Source organism: Hydra viridissima, unplaced genomic scaffold (genome assembly GCF_058129835.1).
Source record: "Hydra viridissima isolate aposymbiotic clone 2 unplaced genomic scaffold, HvirCarnegie_v1 scaffold_8, whole genome shotgun sequence".
NCBI lineage: Eukaryota > Metazoa > Cnidaria > Hydrozoa > Anthoathecata > Hydridae > Hydra > Hydra viridissima.
The window spans coordinates 10,650,699-10,663,418 of record NW_028324307.1 but is presented as its reverse complement, the minus strand read 5'-3'; the positions used below and the strand labels follow the sequence as shown (position 1 = coordinate 10,663,418).

General features: G+C 29.8%; 2 pseudogenes across 1 annotated transcript; both read right to left on the bottom strand.

The window, feature by feature from the left end:
* Nucleotides 1-5,282: 5,282 nt before the first annotated feature.
* Nucleotides 5,283-7,275, bottom strand: LOC149885041 (uncharacterized; annotated as a pseudogene). The gene is made up of 5 exons (XR_016455037.1): nucleotides 7,047-7,275; nucleotides 6,735-6,967; nucleotides 6,105-6,336; nucleotides 5,661-5,820; nucleotides 5,283-5,429 (listed from the first exon to the last, which is right to left on the bottom strand). The product of XR_016455037.1 is annotated as an uncharacterized LOC149885041 (transcript).
* A 301-nt stretch (nucleotides 7,276-7,576) lies between these two features.
* Nucleotides 7,577-11,821, bottom strand: LOC149885040 (uncharacterized; annotated as a pseudogene).
* Nucleotides 11,822-12,720: the final 899 nt, after the last annotated feature.

Sequence of the window (12,720 nt, the reverse complement as noted above, 5' to 3'; positions counted from 1 at the left end):
AAAGACTGCAAGACAAGATGGAACAGTCTTTTGTCAATGCTTCAACGCGTCTATTTATTAAAAAATTGTATACAAAAGGCATTAATAGACATAAGTCTACCGGAAGGTGAATCTTTGGCTTTATCTAATATTGAGATTAAAACTGTATCTGCTATCATTAATGCGCTACTTCCAGTAAAAGCAACAGTTGAGGCCCTTTGCCGTCGGGATGCTAATTTGTTTACTGCAGATGTTGCCATAACTTTCATGTTAAAAAAACTTAAAGATGCTAACAACGTTATAAGTCAAAAGTTGCATTCATCTCTCGTTCTTCGAATGCAACAAAGGCGTACTGATGCAAGTGGGATCCTTCAGTATCTGCACAATGGTAGAACCAACATTCAGTGCGAATCTGAAATAGAGCTAGTAACAGTTCCGACTTCACAAAAATGTCGCAAATTAATAGTTGAGTTAGTTGAAAGACTAGACGCTACAAATCCAGCTACATCATTAACAGCTAATGAGTCTGAATCAGAAGTTGAACTTCCTGTTTCAAATGAGGCACTATTCGAAATTGTTTCTGATTCTTCTGACTCTTCATCTGAATCTATTTCTTTTGCTCTTAAAAACAGCAAAAGAATCACAGACGAACTTAATAAAGCTATAAAAAAAGCACATTTGCCCAGCATACCAACTCGATGTGAGACGTTATCGATGAAAATTCAAAAGGAAATGGTGTTGTTTGAAAATGGAGGAACACGTGGTGATTTTTTGCAAAGAGCGTATGATTTTTTAATGACTATTAAGCCTACCAGTGTGGAATCAGAACGTGCTTTTTCTGCGGCCGGACTTTTTGCAACAAAAATAAGAAGTCGTCTGGGCGATGAAACTTTGGATGTACTCTGCTTCCTCAAAACGTATTTTAAGTATAATCAAAAATAATTACATACGTATATTATATCTACAAAAACAAGGAAGTCTTTATTTTTTAATAATTAGGTATGTATAATATTAACAAACCAAAGAATTTCCTTTTAATTTGAAAGTCTTTTCTAAACATACTTTAAATGTCTTACTAATTTCCTTAATATCTTTCTAAAATAATATGTTAAAATCTTTCAAAAACAGGTATTTCAAAATCCCGGGATTAATCCCGGGATCCCGGGATTAGGCAAATGTAATCCCGAAATCCCGGGACTTTAAATATAGCACGGAATTAAAACCCTAACACTGAATTACACAATGACGCAACTACAAGTTCAAGTTCTAAATTTAAGAGTTTTTATTCAAGAACAATAAAATAAATTCAAAAATAATTATTACAACAAGACACTTCTGTATTACTTTGATTAAATTGCACTGACTTTAAACCAAATTTAAAAATTCCAAATTTTCGTACAAAAATATCAACATTTGAAAACATTCAGCCGTCATCCTGTTTCGCTTAGCATTCAAATTGTTTAATGCGTCAGAAAAAAGGCGCTCACTTGGTGCACTGGTAGCAGGTGTCATCATCGTTGAAATGCAATACAATATTGGAAAAACATATTGATTTTGATGCCAAAACTCTAAAAAACTTTGTTCGTTCACTGACAATTTTATATATTCACTGATTTCTTTTTTTAAATCTAAGGTTACATTTTTGTCACTATCACTTCCGGAATCATCTTCTTCATCCTCAAATGACAACTTAAATTTTTTTGATTCCATTGTCACCTTTTTAATTGGAATTATTTTACCAACTCTTTTTGCGAGATAAAAATCTGACAAAAATTCTTTCACGCTTTTTAAATATTTCTTTTTTTCGTACTTTTCAAAGAAATAAAAACTTTTATAATTTGGATCCAAAAAAGTGGCACACAATAAAAAGGAATTATTCTCTAATTCATATGAATTTTTGTAAGTTTGTAAAGATTCTAACAAATGCGATTTCAATATTACAATTAGAGGAAGAGTTTCACTTTTATTCTTAATTAGCTGCTTCTCAAGGCACTTTATACTTGGAATAATTAAAGAGCACGTAGCATACCTATCGCCAGATAGTAAAACGCTTACTTGATGAAAGCTTAATAAAGCATTTACCGTTTCTTTTAAGTTTACTATTTCATCTTCATCGAGTAAATATTTTCTCATATCTTTGTATTGTTGTTTCGAATTAAAGATATCTTTTACGTAGGAGTGAAGCTAAAGCATTTGCTCTGCCATGAGAAACGTAGAGTGCTAACGAGTTTTCACATCTTGAATCAAATGAAGTATGTGATTTCTTTCGACACCTTGTCGCATTTGACTTTCTTCTAATAAATCATTAAGTTGAGAAGAATGATTGAAAGATGTAACAATTTTCCTGCACTTAGTTAATGTTCTTGCAATTTAGACGAATTATCTTTTTCACCTTCTTCAACTAAAACTATGACATTTTTAACAACTAATTGCAAAACATGTCCCATGCATCTTATTGATTGAATGTTTAAACAAACTTTTAAAGAAATTAGACAGTTGCGTACGTTACTGGCGTTGTCTGATACTATACTCATTATTTTATCATCCACTTTTCTACGATTTTTAGCAAAGATTTTTATCATAAACTTTTCTACGATTTTTAACAAAGCCTCTTTTATATTATCTGCATAATGGCGGCCATTAATGTATGCAAAGCCCAAACAAAAACTAATGAAATTTGTTTTGTCAGAAATGAAATGTGCAGTTGCAGATATGTAACTATCCGTCAGTAGTTATAGATAAAACTTTAATTGATAATAATTTTGACTTCAAAGTTCAACTTTTTCTCGATATAAATCAGTTAAAAGAGATCTTAACTTTTTTCGGCAAGGCACTTTATACTTTGGATTTAAACACAAAACAAATTCTTTAAATGCATTACTTTCTACCAACATAAATGGAAGACAACAAGCAATAATGAAAATTAAAAGAGCTCTATCAATCTTATCGCTAATTTCTTTTTACAAGCCACTTGTAGTTCGTTTTTTTTTCGGCGTTATTATTTCGTGATCATGTTCAAGATGGTAATCTAGTATACTCTTTGATGTTTTACATGAGTACTTTTTAGGTCTGTTATTATTACATAGATTGCATATCCATTTTGATGTTTCCTCCTCGATTGAGTAATATTCGTATGTAGTTTTAGCTGCTTCGTCAATAGACTGAGTATCAACTTCAATTTCTGTTTGACCGGATGAAAAACTTGAAATTGTTTCGCTATCGTTATGATTTACAGGGTTTTGTTCATCTATAGTCTTTCTTTTATCCAATCTTTTCTTTAAATCAGATATTGGAGCAGCATATTCAATTGGAGAAAACGTATTATTGTTCGACATAGTTTAAGATACAATTTCTTATACAGTACAATCTCTCTAATTCGAATCTCCTTAATTCAAAAACCTCCGTAATTCGACTAAATGTAAAGTCACCGTGACATGCGCTTAAGAAACTCTTTTGTTTAACTTTCTATAATTCGAATCTCTATAATTCGAAAACCTCCTTAACTCGATTGGATTTTTCGGACCCTTTATCTAATCTCTCTTGTAAATCGATTTTTTTATTTTCTGACGTGTAAAAAGCCGTTGAGTTCTTTTTAACCGTTGAGTTCTTTTTTCAAATTTCGAATGTTTTGAGTTATTGAAAAACGATTAACGTGTATTATTATCTTTTGTTTAAAAAACGTCATGACATCAAAGAGACCGCATGAAGAAACTAATTTAAAGCGGAAATACGATGTTCTACTAGAATTGGAGAAAGGAAAAACAAATAGAGGTTTTGAAAATCTTTGATATTCCACCAAACATTCTTTTAACCTGGAAAAAGAATAAAGATAAAATCTTTGACGCTTTTCGTCAAGGAAATTTGGCTAAACGGGTGAAGGTTGATACGTATTATCATGTCAACAAAGCCTTACTTAAATGTTTCAAACAAATGAGCTTATATTCAAAAAAGACGATCTACAATTACTGAGTTTTTTTTTTTTAAATAAAAAAGTTTAAAACACATAATCTCTATTGCATTTAGGCCTAAGGATCTATTTGTAGTTTGACCAGAATATTTGAAAAAAAAATCAACTTTCTATTATTCGAACTTTTATTTTTCCCCATGAAGTTCGAATTAGTGAGATTGTACTGTAGTAAGTTTAAAGATAATTTTGAGAATAACGGTTTATCTAGTATATAGCGGGAAACCATTACTTTGAGGTGTCAGTCCTAAATACATTCCAATAAAGACATTCCTAAATTTTTGTTATGTTGAGAAAATATATGAACATAATGTTGTAATTAGCGTAAAAAAATGCATCGTTGCGTCGCGCCAAAAGAAGCGTTGGGCGTACGTCATATTCATTGTATAATTCATTGTACACAATGAATTTGGAAAACCTATATAAATTGTAAAAGCTGAGAAAGAGAGAAATACATAATTGTAATGAAAACATCGTCATCTTAATTTTACACATAATATGAATTATGACAAATAAATCAACTTAAAGATATTCATTGAAATTTATTGTTTTTAAGAAATTTAAAATACGTTATATGATTTGTGATAATTAGGTAATGAAAATGTTTTGTTTGTAACCCACATTTTTTTTTATTGAGTTAAATAAAAGTTTGGTTTGTTAGTAGAACAACTCCGTCAAACGCAGCTGATATTTTATACCAAAAACATGATAAGTTATTAGCATTTTAATGATAATAATAAAAAAATAAAAAATTTAGAGTTGAACAAGATATATATTCAAGTACACAATTTAGAAATAATAAAAAACATTAATTCCGTAACAATCGCTATCGTATTGTTGTCACTGTAAAAACTGCGTTTTTATGAGTGTAGAACGATATAAATTAGATATCATTACCTCAAAAAATTATTGCACCCAGTAAACATTTGGACGTTTACTAGACGTACAATGGACGTCTATTTCCGACGAACGGACGTCTGTTTTGGACGTACTCAGACGTCTAAATTAAGTCCAAATGCAACATGTTTCGTCCGTCCATTTTAGACCTTAATGGACGTCTGTTGCAGACTGAAGTTGGACGAATATTTTAGGTCTACGGACGTTTACAAGACGTCCTTGGACGTCTTGTAAACGTCCGTAGAATGTTCCATATTATACCAAAAAAACGTTTACGCTCTTACTATGGTCAATGCGATACAAGTATTTTCGCAAAAAATAAGTAGTTAGGGTTTAAATAAGGAGCGGTTTAAAGAAACGGAAACTTTTAGACAAAAAAAGATACAATTAAAATAACTTCCATTTATTGTTAAAGCATCTTTTACAATAAGTAATAAAAAAACTAAGTATCTTCTGTTACAATTGTTAATGAAGAATCTTGGCAATTTTCTTCTTTTTGTGACTTCGGTACCGGCGCGTTTTAACAAATCACCAACGAGACTTTCTATATGGCGCCCTTCGAAACCACCTTTGTCAGAAATAAGTGCAGCTAAAACGTAAAAAAAAAAAAAAATCAAACTTGTAATTATGTATGTTTATATATATATATATATATATATATATATATATATATATATATATATATATATATATATATATATATATATATATATATATATATATATATATATATATATATATATATATATATATATATATAATTGTAAAATATTTTAAATGCCTAAAAATTAAGGATGAAATTAATGTGACAAACACTTACTCTTTAAACATTTGTAAAGTGCTGTACTTAGAAATTTTCGCTTTCCTTTTAACCCATCTTTGCTGAAACAATTTTGCACTCTACGCTCTATTAAACAATCTAACACGTTCTTGATTATTCTTCTTGGATTTGGTCCACCCACACTTCTAATCTGACGAATCTATACAAAAAAGTAATATATAAACAGTAATTAATTATATAAAATGTCTTCATTTTAAATGTTTTTTATTCCTCCATAATAAAATTGAATAAACATGGTATCTTCACCTAATTACAATCAGAAAATTAAACTATCCGCAAATTACATTGATAACACAAATTACAGAGCTTAAAGAAATATGACACAAACTACAGAGCTTAAAGAAGAAAACACAATGTAGAAAAAACTATTTTAAAATAAGAAACAGTATTTTAAGAATCTATTAAAATAAAACTTAAAAACACCTTCTGCAACCTTGCTACTTTACTAAGGTTTAACCTATTTTCCTCTTCATCAAACTCCTCCAATGAGTCAATAGGCTTCATAATTATGTCTGCTTCAATTGTATCATTTGATATTCCTGTTATGCAAACGAAATTACTTTCTAGTAAATCCAAGCGGTCAATAATCTTTTTTTGGTTTTCCTTGATCAGCGTAAATTCATTAGCCAGTCTTTGAATATTGCATACTGAAATTCTAATAATCATTTAACTATTGTAACATTTTATTTATGAAAACTTTAGTTTTTTTAAAATACTAAATAATACATTTTTTTATGGAATATGTTTTAAAATGTATATTAAAGTAACGACCAATACCTCATTCATACTGACAATAAAACATGTTTTATTTTAAATGTAATAAAACAAGTACACAAAAAATAGCAAGTATACAGTTAGAAAGGTTGATTTATACTAACAAAACAACTTTACAAAAATGTTTTATCTTTTTAAAGTTACAATTTTAAAGTATTTAAAAAATCTTTTATTGTCACTATGAACAGACTACTAATACTAGCAATAAATATGTCATATAAAAAAAAGAATGTATTACAACTCAATAAACAGTTTTTTTGCTGGTAACCTTTAACTCACGTTTATTTGACATTTCTTTAAATGAGGAACCGCCATCACCCACTTTTAAAGGCTTCTCAACCAAATTTGTGGCTTTACAAGTATGATCTTGTTTGAACGCTGATGCAATATTGAATTTTGAAGACTTTGTAGGTGTTTCCAAAATATCATCAGGTGTAAAACGTTGAGAAGATGATATATGTGTGAAATCTATCACTGGACTTACAGCTTTATTTTTTTAATTTTTTTTATTGCTAAATAACAAAAATATTATGTTTAAATTTTACATTTATATGTTCTGGAAAACATTAACAAAAACGTTAAAATAATTACATAAATTTTCAGCCTCATCTTCTGTTTGAAAATGTAACATCTGGTTACATGTTTCTAATGTTCCAGAATCTAATATGTACTCAACAAACTCAAATTCCTGCCATCCTGGTTCAGGTACAGCCCATTCTGCAATATACATACCAACTGTCTTGTACCCTTTTGGGGGAAAATATACAACAGAACTACCAGAGTCAACCCAGTGAGCTGGAACTACTGTTTTGGTTGGTTGGTTTTTTCAATTATCACAATAGTACTGAATAGTCTAAAGATAAAATATTTATTAAAATTGTAAATTTATTCAAATTTTTAAAGAACTAGTATGTTATTTTTCTACCACGCTCAAAAATCAATTTTAAAACAAAATAATAAATTTTTAAACAATTAATTCTATTACAAAAATTTAGCTCAGAACAATACTGAAATGTCAAAGCAGAATCACACTCCAAGTATATGTATTTTTACTTGGGGTTAGTGATTTAACAAACTTTTAGAGCTGGACAAACAGCTCCAAAAATTATAACCTAGGAACTGAGATATAAAACAAGCTATGAAAACAAACAAACAATATTATTGTCATTTAAAATTTACACAACTTAATAAAGGTATAACAACTTGATCATCTTCATGCATCAAACAAACACATTTTCTTAATACAATGTCTACATTGTCTTCTTTCTCCAATGAATATTTGTTGTTTTTTTTATGACGAATATGTTTAGTTTATTAGAATCAATAAAATCTGTGAAAAAATTATCTAGCTCAGCCTTTTTAAAGGCATTGTAAACCAGTCTACCGTTTGGTAAAATTTCTTTTATAAAGCACACATAATTTTCCGTAAGAAACCAAGAGTTTTGAGCACAATCAAGTTTTGTAATATGAGTTGGATTTTGTTGTAATGTACCCTTTAACTCATCAAGTCGTTTTATAATTTCTTTTAATGGATTTCTTTTACCACGCACTAGACGCTTTATAATTTGTAAATAATTTTCAAATTGAAAACAAGAAAAAGCATCAAGAGGCAATTGAAAATTGAAAATATTCAAATATTACCATAATTTTCGTGGGCATTGGTTACAAAATATTTAATTAACTCACGTGCAGAATTTAAATAAATCTGCCTCAAGTTATTACTTTCTTCGCATAACATACGAATGGCAAGCACTAAACTTAAGAAATGTTTGCATGTTTTAGGATCTAAAACATTCTTAAGAACAACTATACCGGTATATAAAAGAAATGTCCTAAATTCAGTTGCCTTCCAACGATTAACCTCAGTCAATTCACGAGGCTGTCTTGCAAATTCTGAAGGTAACTTTCCTTTAATTTGACTTAGACGAGTAGAAATTTTTATTAAGTTTGCAGCAAATAATCTTCCTGAATAAATACGTGGATACGAGCCTTTGAAATAATATAAAATTCGACGCATTGCACCTAAACAAACCAGATGCATATAATCTAAAGGAAATTGTCTAACAAGATCTAGACTATGTATTTCATACAATGGTGTCACAATGTGATGATGACAACTGTTATCATTATTTCTTTCAGAATATTGGTGAGTCCGTATCCCATTATCAGTTCGTGATGAAATTAAATTACGATTTGTTGTATCCATGGCTATCTAGAAATACAGGCCTTGACAACGCGCCGAAACTTTTTTTGACTGGAGGCCGATTGAATATGGCTGGATTTCCACGATATTTAATTATTTTTGTTTTACGGTAGTAATACTCTATAGCGATTGGCGTAAACACAAATTTTTAGCGACTTTGTACCGTTTTCTAATCTAACTTACGTTTTTTAATTGAAAACTTCGCATTTTTAGATAAATGTTAATGAGAAGTGCAATATATTTCAATATATTTATCAATAAAGAATTATCAAATATGCCTCGAAAATGTTGTGTACCATTTTGTAATAGTGGTTATGCGTCATCAACTACAAAGGTGTCCACTTATCGATTTCCTAGCGATGAATACGAAAAAGACAAATGGATAAAATCTATTCCTAGGAAAAATCTGGTTGTTAACAAGTACACTGTTGTGTGTCGTTTTCACTGGCCTGTAGATTGCAAATCATTTACATCATATCGTGCAAAAGAGCGTCCTACAGAACCACCGGCTATCTTTCCTAACACACCATCTAGCTGTCTTAATTTACCTCCTTCTAGACCCAGACCAACAAAACTTTCATCATTCACTATAAGAAATACAACATCAGATGAACTAGATAGTTTTAGAGAATATGATCTTTTTCGATTTGATAACATCAAGGAGAGACTTTTGCAGAATAATGATCTTATTGTATACAACATAAATGATAATAATGATGATGTTTACATTCAGTCAAAAGAATTTATATGTGGTATTGCAAAGTTTTTGGTTATTATTAATAGGGATTTAACATTGACTTCATTTCACCTTGGATCATCTTGCAGTATTCCTATTCTTCTATCAAGTAAGTCATCATCTTATTGTAAGTATTGGTCTGTCTTCGATGAGATTATTCGATACTTAAAAAACGAAGATATTTGCCATAAAAAAAAAATATTACTCGAACATATGGAGTGTATGTCTCAAAAGAAAATTGGTGAATTTACTTACTCTGCTGATATAATTACTAGAGCATTTGAATATTTTGCAATATCCAGGTCATGTACAGTCGTATTTCCAATGACTATAAATTACCAAGTATTAGAACTTTGACAAGAATCACTTCAAAAGTTGGATTACAAGATAGTATGGAATTTTTAAAAAATGTTTTGATGAGTATTGAAGATACACAGCGTAAATGTGTATTGTTGGTTGATGAAGTTTATATCAAATCTATATTAACTTATCATGGAGGTACATTGTTTGGGTATTCTACTGATCAACCCGGTGTCCTTGCCAAAACTATGTTGGCTATAATGGTAAAATGTTTATTTGGTGGACCAAAGTTTCTTATAAAAATGATTCCAATCAGTTGCTTAGATTCTGATTTTCTTTTAAATCAATGCAAACCAATTATTGGAATGATTAACAATCAACCGAATGCAAAATTGTTATCGGTTATTGCTGATGGAAATAGAGTAAATCAAAGATTTTTCAAAATGATGAATAAAATTGAAGGAAAACCTTGGTGCGGAGATGACGAGCACAGATTTTTGTTATTTGATTTTGTTCATGTTATGAAGTGTGTTCGTAATAATTGGTTAACTGAAGAAAACGGAGAATTAGTTTTTGAGTTTGATGGAAATAAACATATAGCAAAATGGGCTGATTTAAAGAATCTTTATGAGTTAGAGTCTGGCAATCTTTTAAAGCTTAGCAAATTGAATGATATTTCCATCTCACCAAAACCAATTGAGAGGCAGAAGGTTAGTACTTGTTTGCAAGTTTTCTGTGATGAAACAATTGCAGCATTAAAAAATCATCCATCCATTATGTTATCCTGGGGTGGTTCACAACCGATCCATTGGAGAAAGCTTTCAGCAAGCTTAGGCAGGGTTCTGGAGGAACCTATTTTATTACTGCTCAGTCTGTCATAGAAAAAGTTAGAATCCAACATGCAAAACTTTCTCTCCAATTAGAAATGCAGTGTTTTGATGATTGTTTTAATGGTCATTCCTGTAATAATTGTTTTCGACGTTTAAATGAGCAGGAATGTGAGGTTTTTGATAACTTACCAGAATTAGAAGATAAAGTTCAAGCAGAATCATTGCTTTCAATTGTATATATCGCTGGTTACGTTCAAAGAAAAAATGGCTATGATTATACTGATACAAAATTTTATTATATAAAATGTGGTGCCTATATTGATGACCTGAATAGAGGTGGTCTTGTTATTCCCTTTGATAACATTGTTCAGTGGTGCATTTTTTGTTTTATTTTGTTTGAGCAGTTATCAGAAGAATTTTGTCAACCATTTTTGATGAAACAATTTTTATCTGTATCGGAAAAGTTTCAATTTGGTATTGATGAAAGACACTGCCGCACTTTAGCAAACATATTTCTAAAAAATTTAGCAATTATTAAATCTCCAAGATGCTCCAAGGAGTCAAGACAAAAAGTTATAAAACTGTCATGACATTCAGTCTATTTAAATTTTAATATGTTATGTTATAACTTTATTATATTTTATTAACCTTAGAACTTTATTGTATTATTTTACTTATAAGACTCTTAGATCTAATTAATAATATACTTAATTTGTTTTTCTTGTCCACATCCACATCTATTTATTAGCGCTTCACTCGGCCTCCAGTCAAAAAAAGTTTCGGCGCGTTGTCAAGGCCTGTATTTCTAGATAGCCATGGTTGTATCATATACTATCCGACCTTGAACTGAGACGCCATAATCATCACAACGCTCACATGCATTGTAACCACTATGTTGCACAGTTCCCTTTAAAAGACTTCTAGCGGGTGAGTCACATGGAATTGCAAATATTGAAATATTATAACTCTTTCCACATAAACTAACAGTTTTATTATGAAATTCCTGAAGTTCTTTTGATAAATCATGCAGAAAATTAATTGCAGTTGGCTTTTCATGCCCACCATACAATGCAATTGTAAATGGATTGAATGTAGAAAATTGGGATGTTATTATCCATAACTGGTATCCAGATGACTTGAAAATTGGAAGACCATCTACATTAAACAGAAGTTTAATTTCTTTATTAACATAAATATTATTCTTTAATATATCTTCAAGACCTTTTTTTATACCGCGGTAGTAATATTCTCCAGCATTTAATGCAATGGTTTGGACTTTATCTAATGTGCCCAGGATGGTTCGTAATGCGTTTTATATTTTTTTACTTTTTGTTCAGATTTTAATTAGATAGTGGTAATTTACGAAGCATCTTTAAATCTTCGTTAAACGCCTTTTAATTAAAAGAATGTTCAGTTAACTTTCATTGATGACTCAAAATCGTTAATGTTTTTTTAGGGAGTAAGCTTTGGAGCCTACATGGAGTTTCATAAATACTAGCAAAAAGCAACCCGTAATACGGGTTATGGTCGGTCTGTTAATTTATGGTGGCTGTTTTCCACAATTTAAAGTTGCAAAACCATTACTAATACCCTTTTAGAAAAACGCCTTCAAATTTAAAAAATTAAACCATCTGTAAAATTAAAATAAAAAGTATGGAGGTAAAATAATTTACCAATTATTTAACATTATTTGAGAAATTTAAAACTGACATATGTCATATCAGTGTAAGGCAGAACCGTTTTCCTCAACATTACTAAGTTCAAAACAATACGTATTTAGTTACTGACAGAAAATAATAGCACTTCATCATGTTTAAATTGACGAAAAAAGCTAAATTTTTGTTATATTTTTTATAACATGAACTTTAATTAATAAGAGTAATATTAAGCGAACGTTAATTATACATTAACTATTAATTTTTTGGTATCCCCTTGATACATGTTTCTTTAAAAAAGGAAATTGTCTTTAAAACGTTAAATGCACACAACTAAATAAATTAAAATTAACTGAACATTTGACCATTACTATTTATGGCACTAATCTGACCATTTTTATATATGGCCTCTTTGTTTCAACAATTTTTAATAAACGGTAATTTGCTACCATTTACTAAAAATACCTTTTGTTACTCGAAATTTAATTCTCTTAAATATTTTGACACTAATAAAGGAACTCCCTTCCCCGTTTTTGCCTTA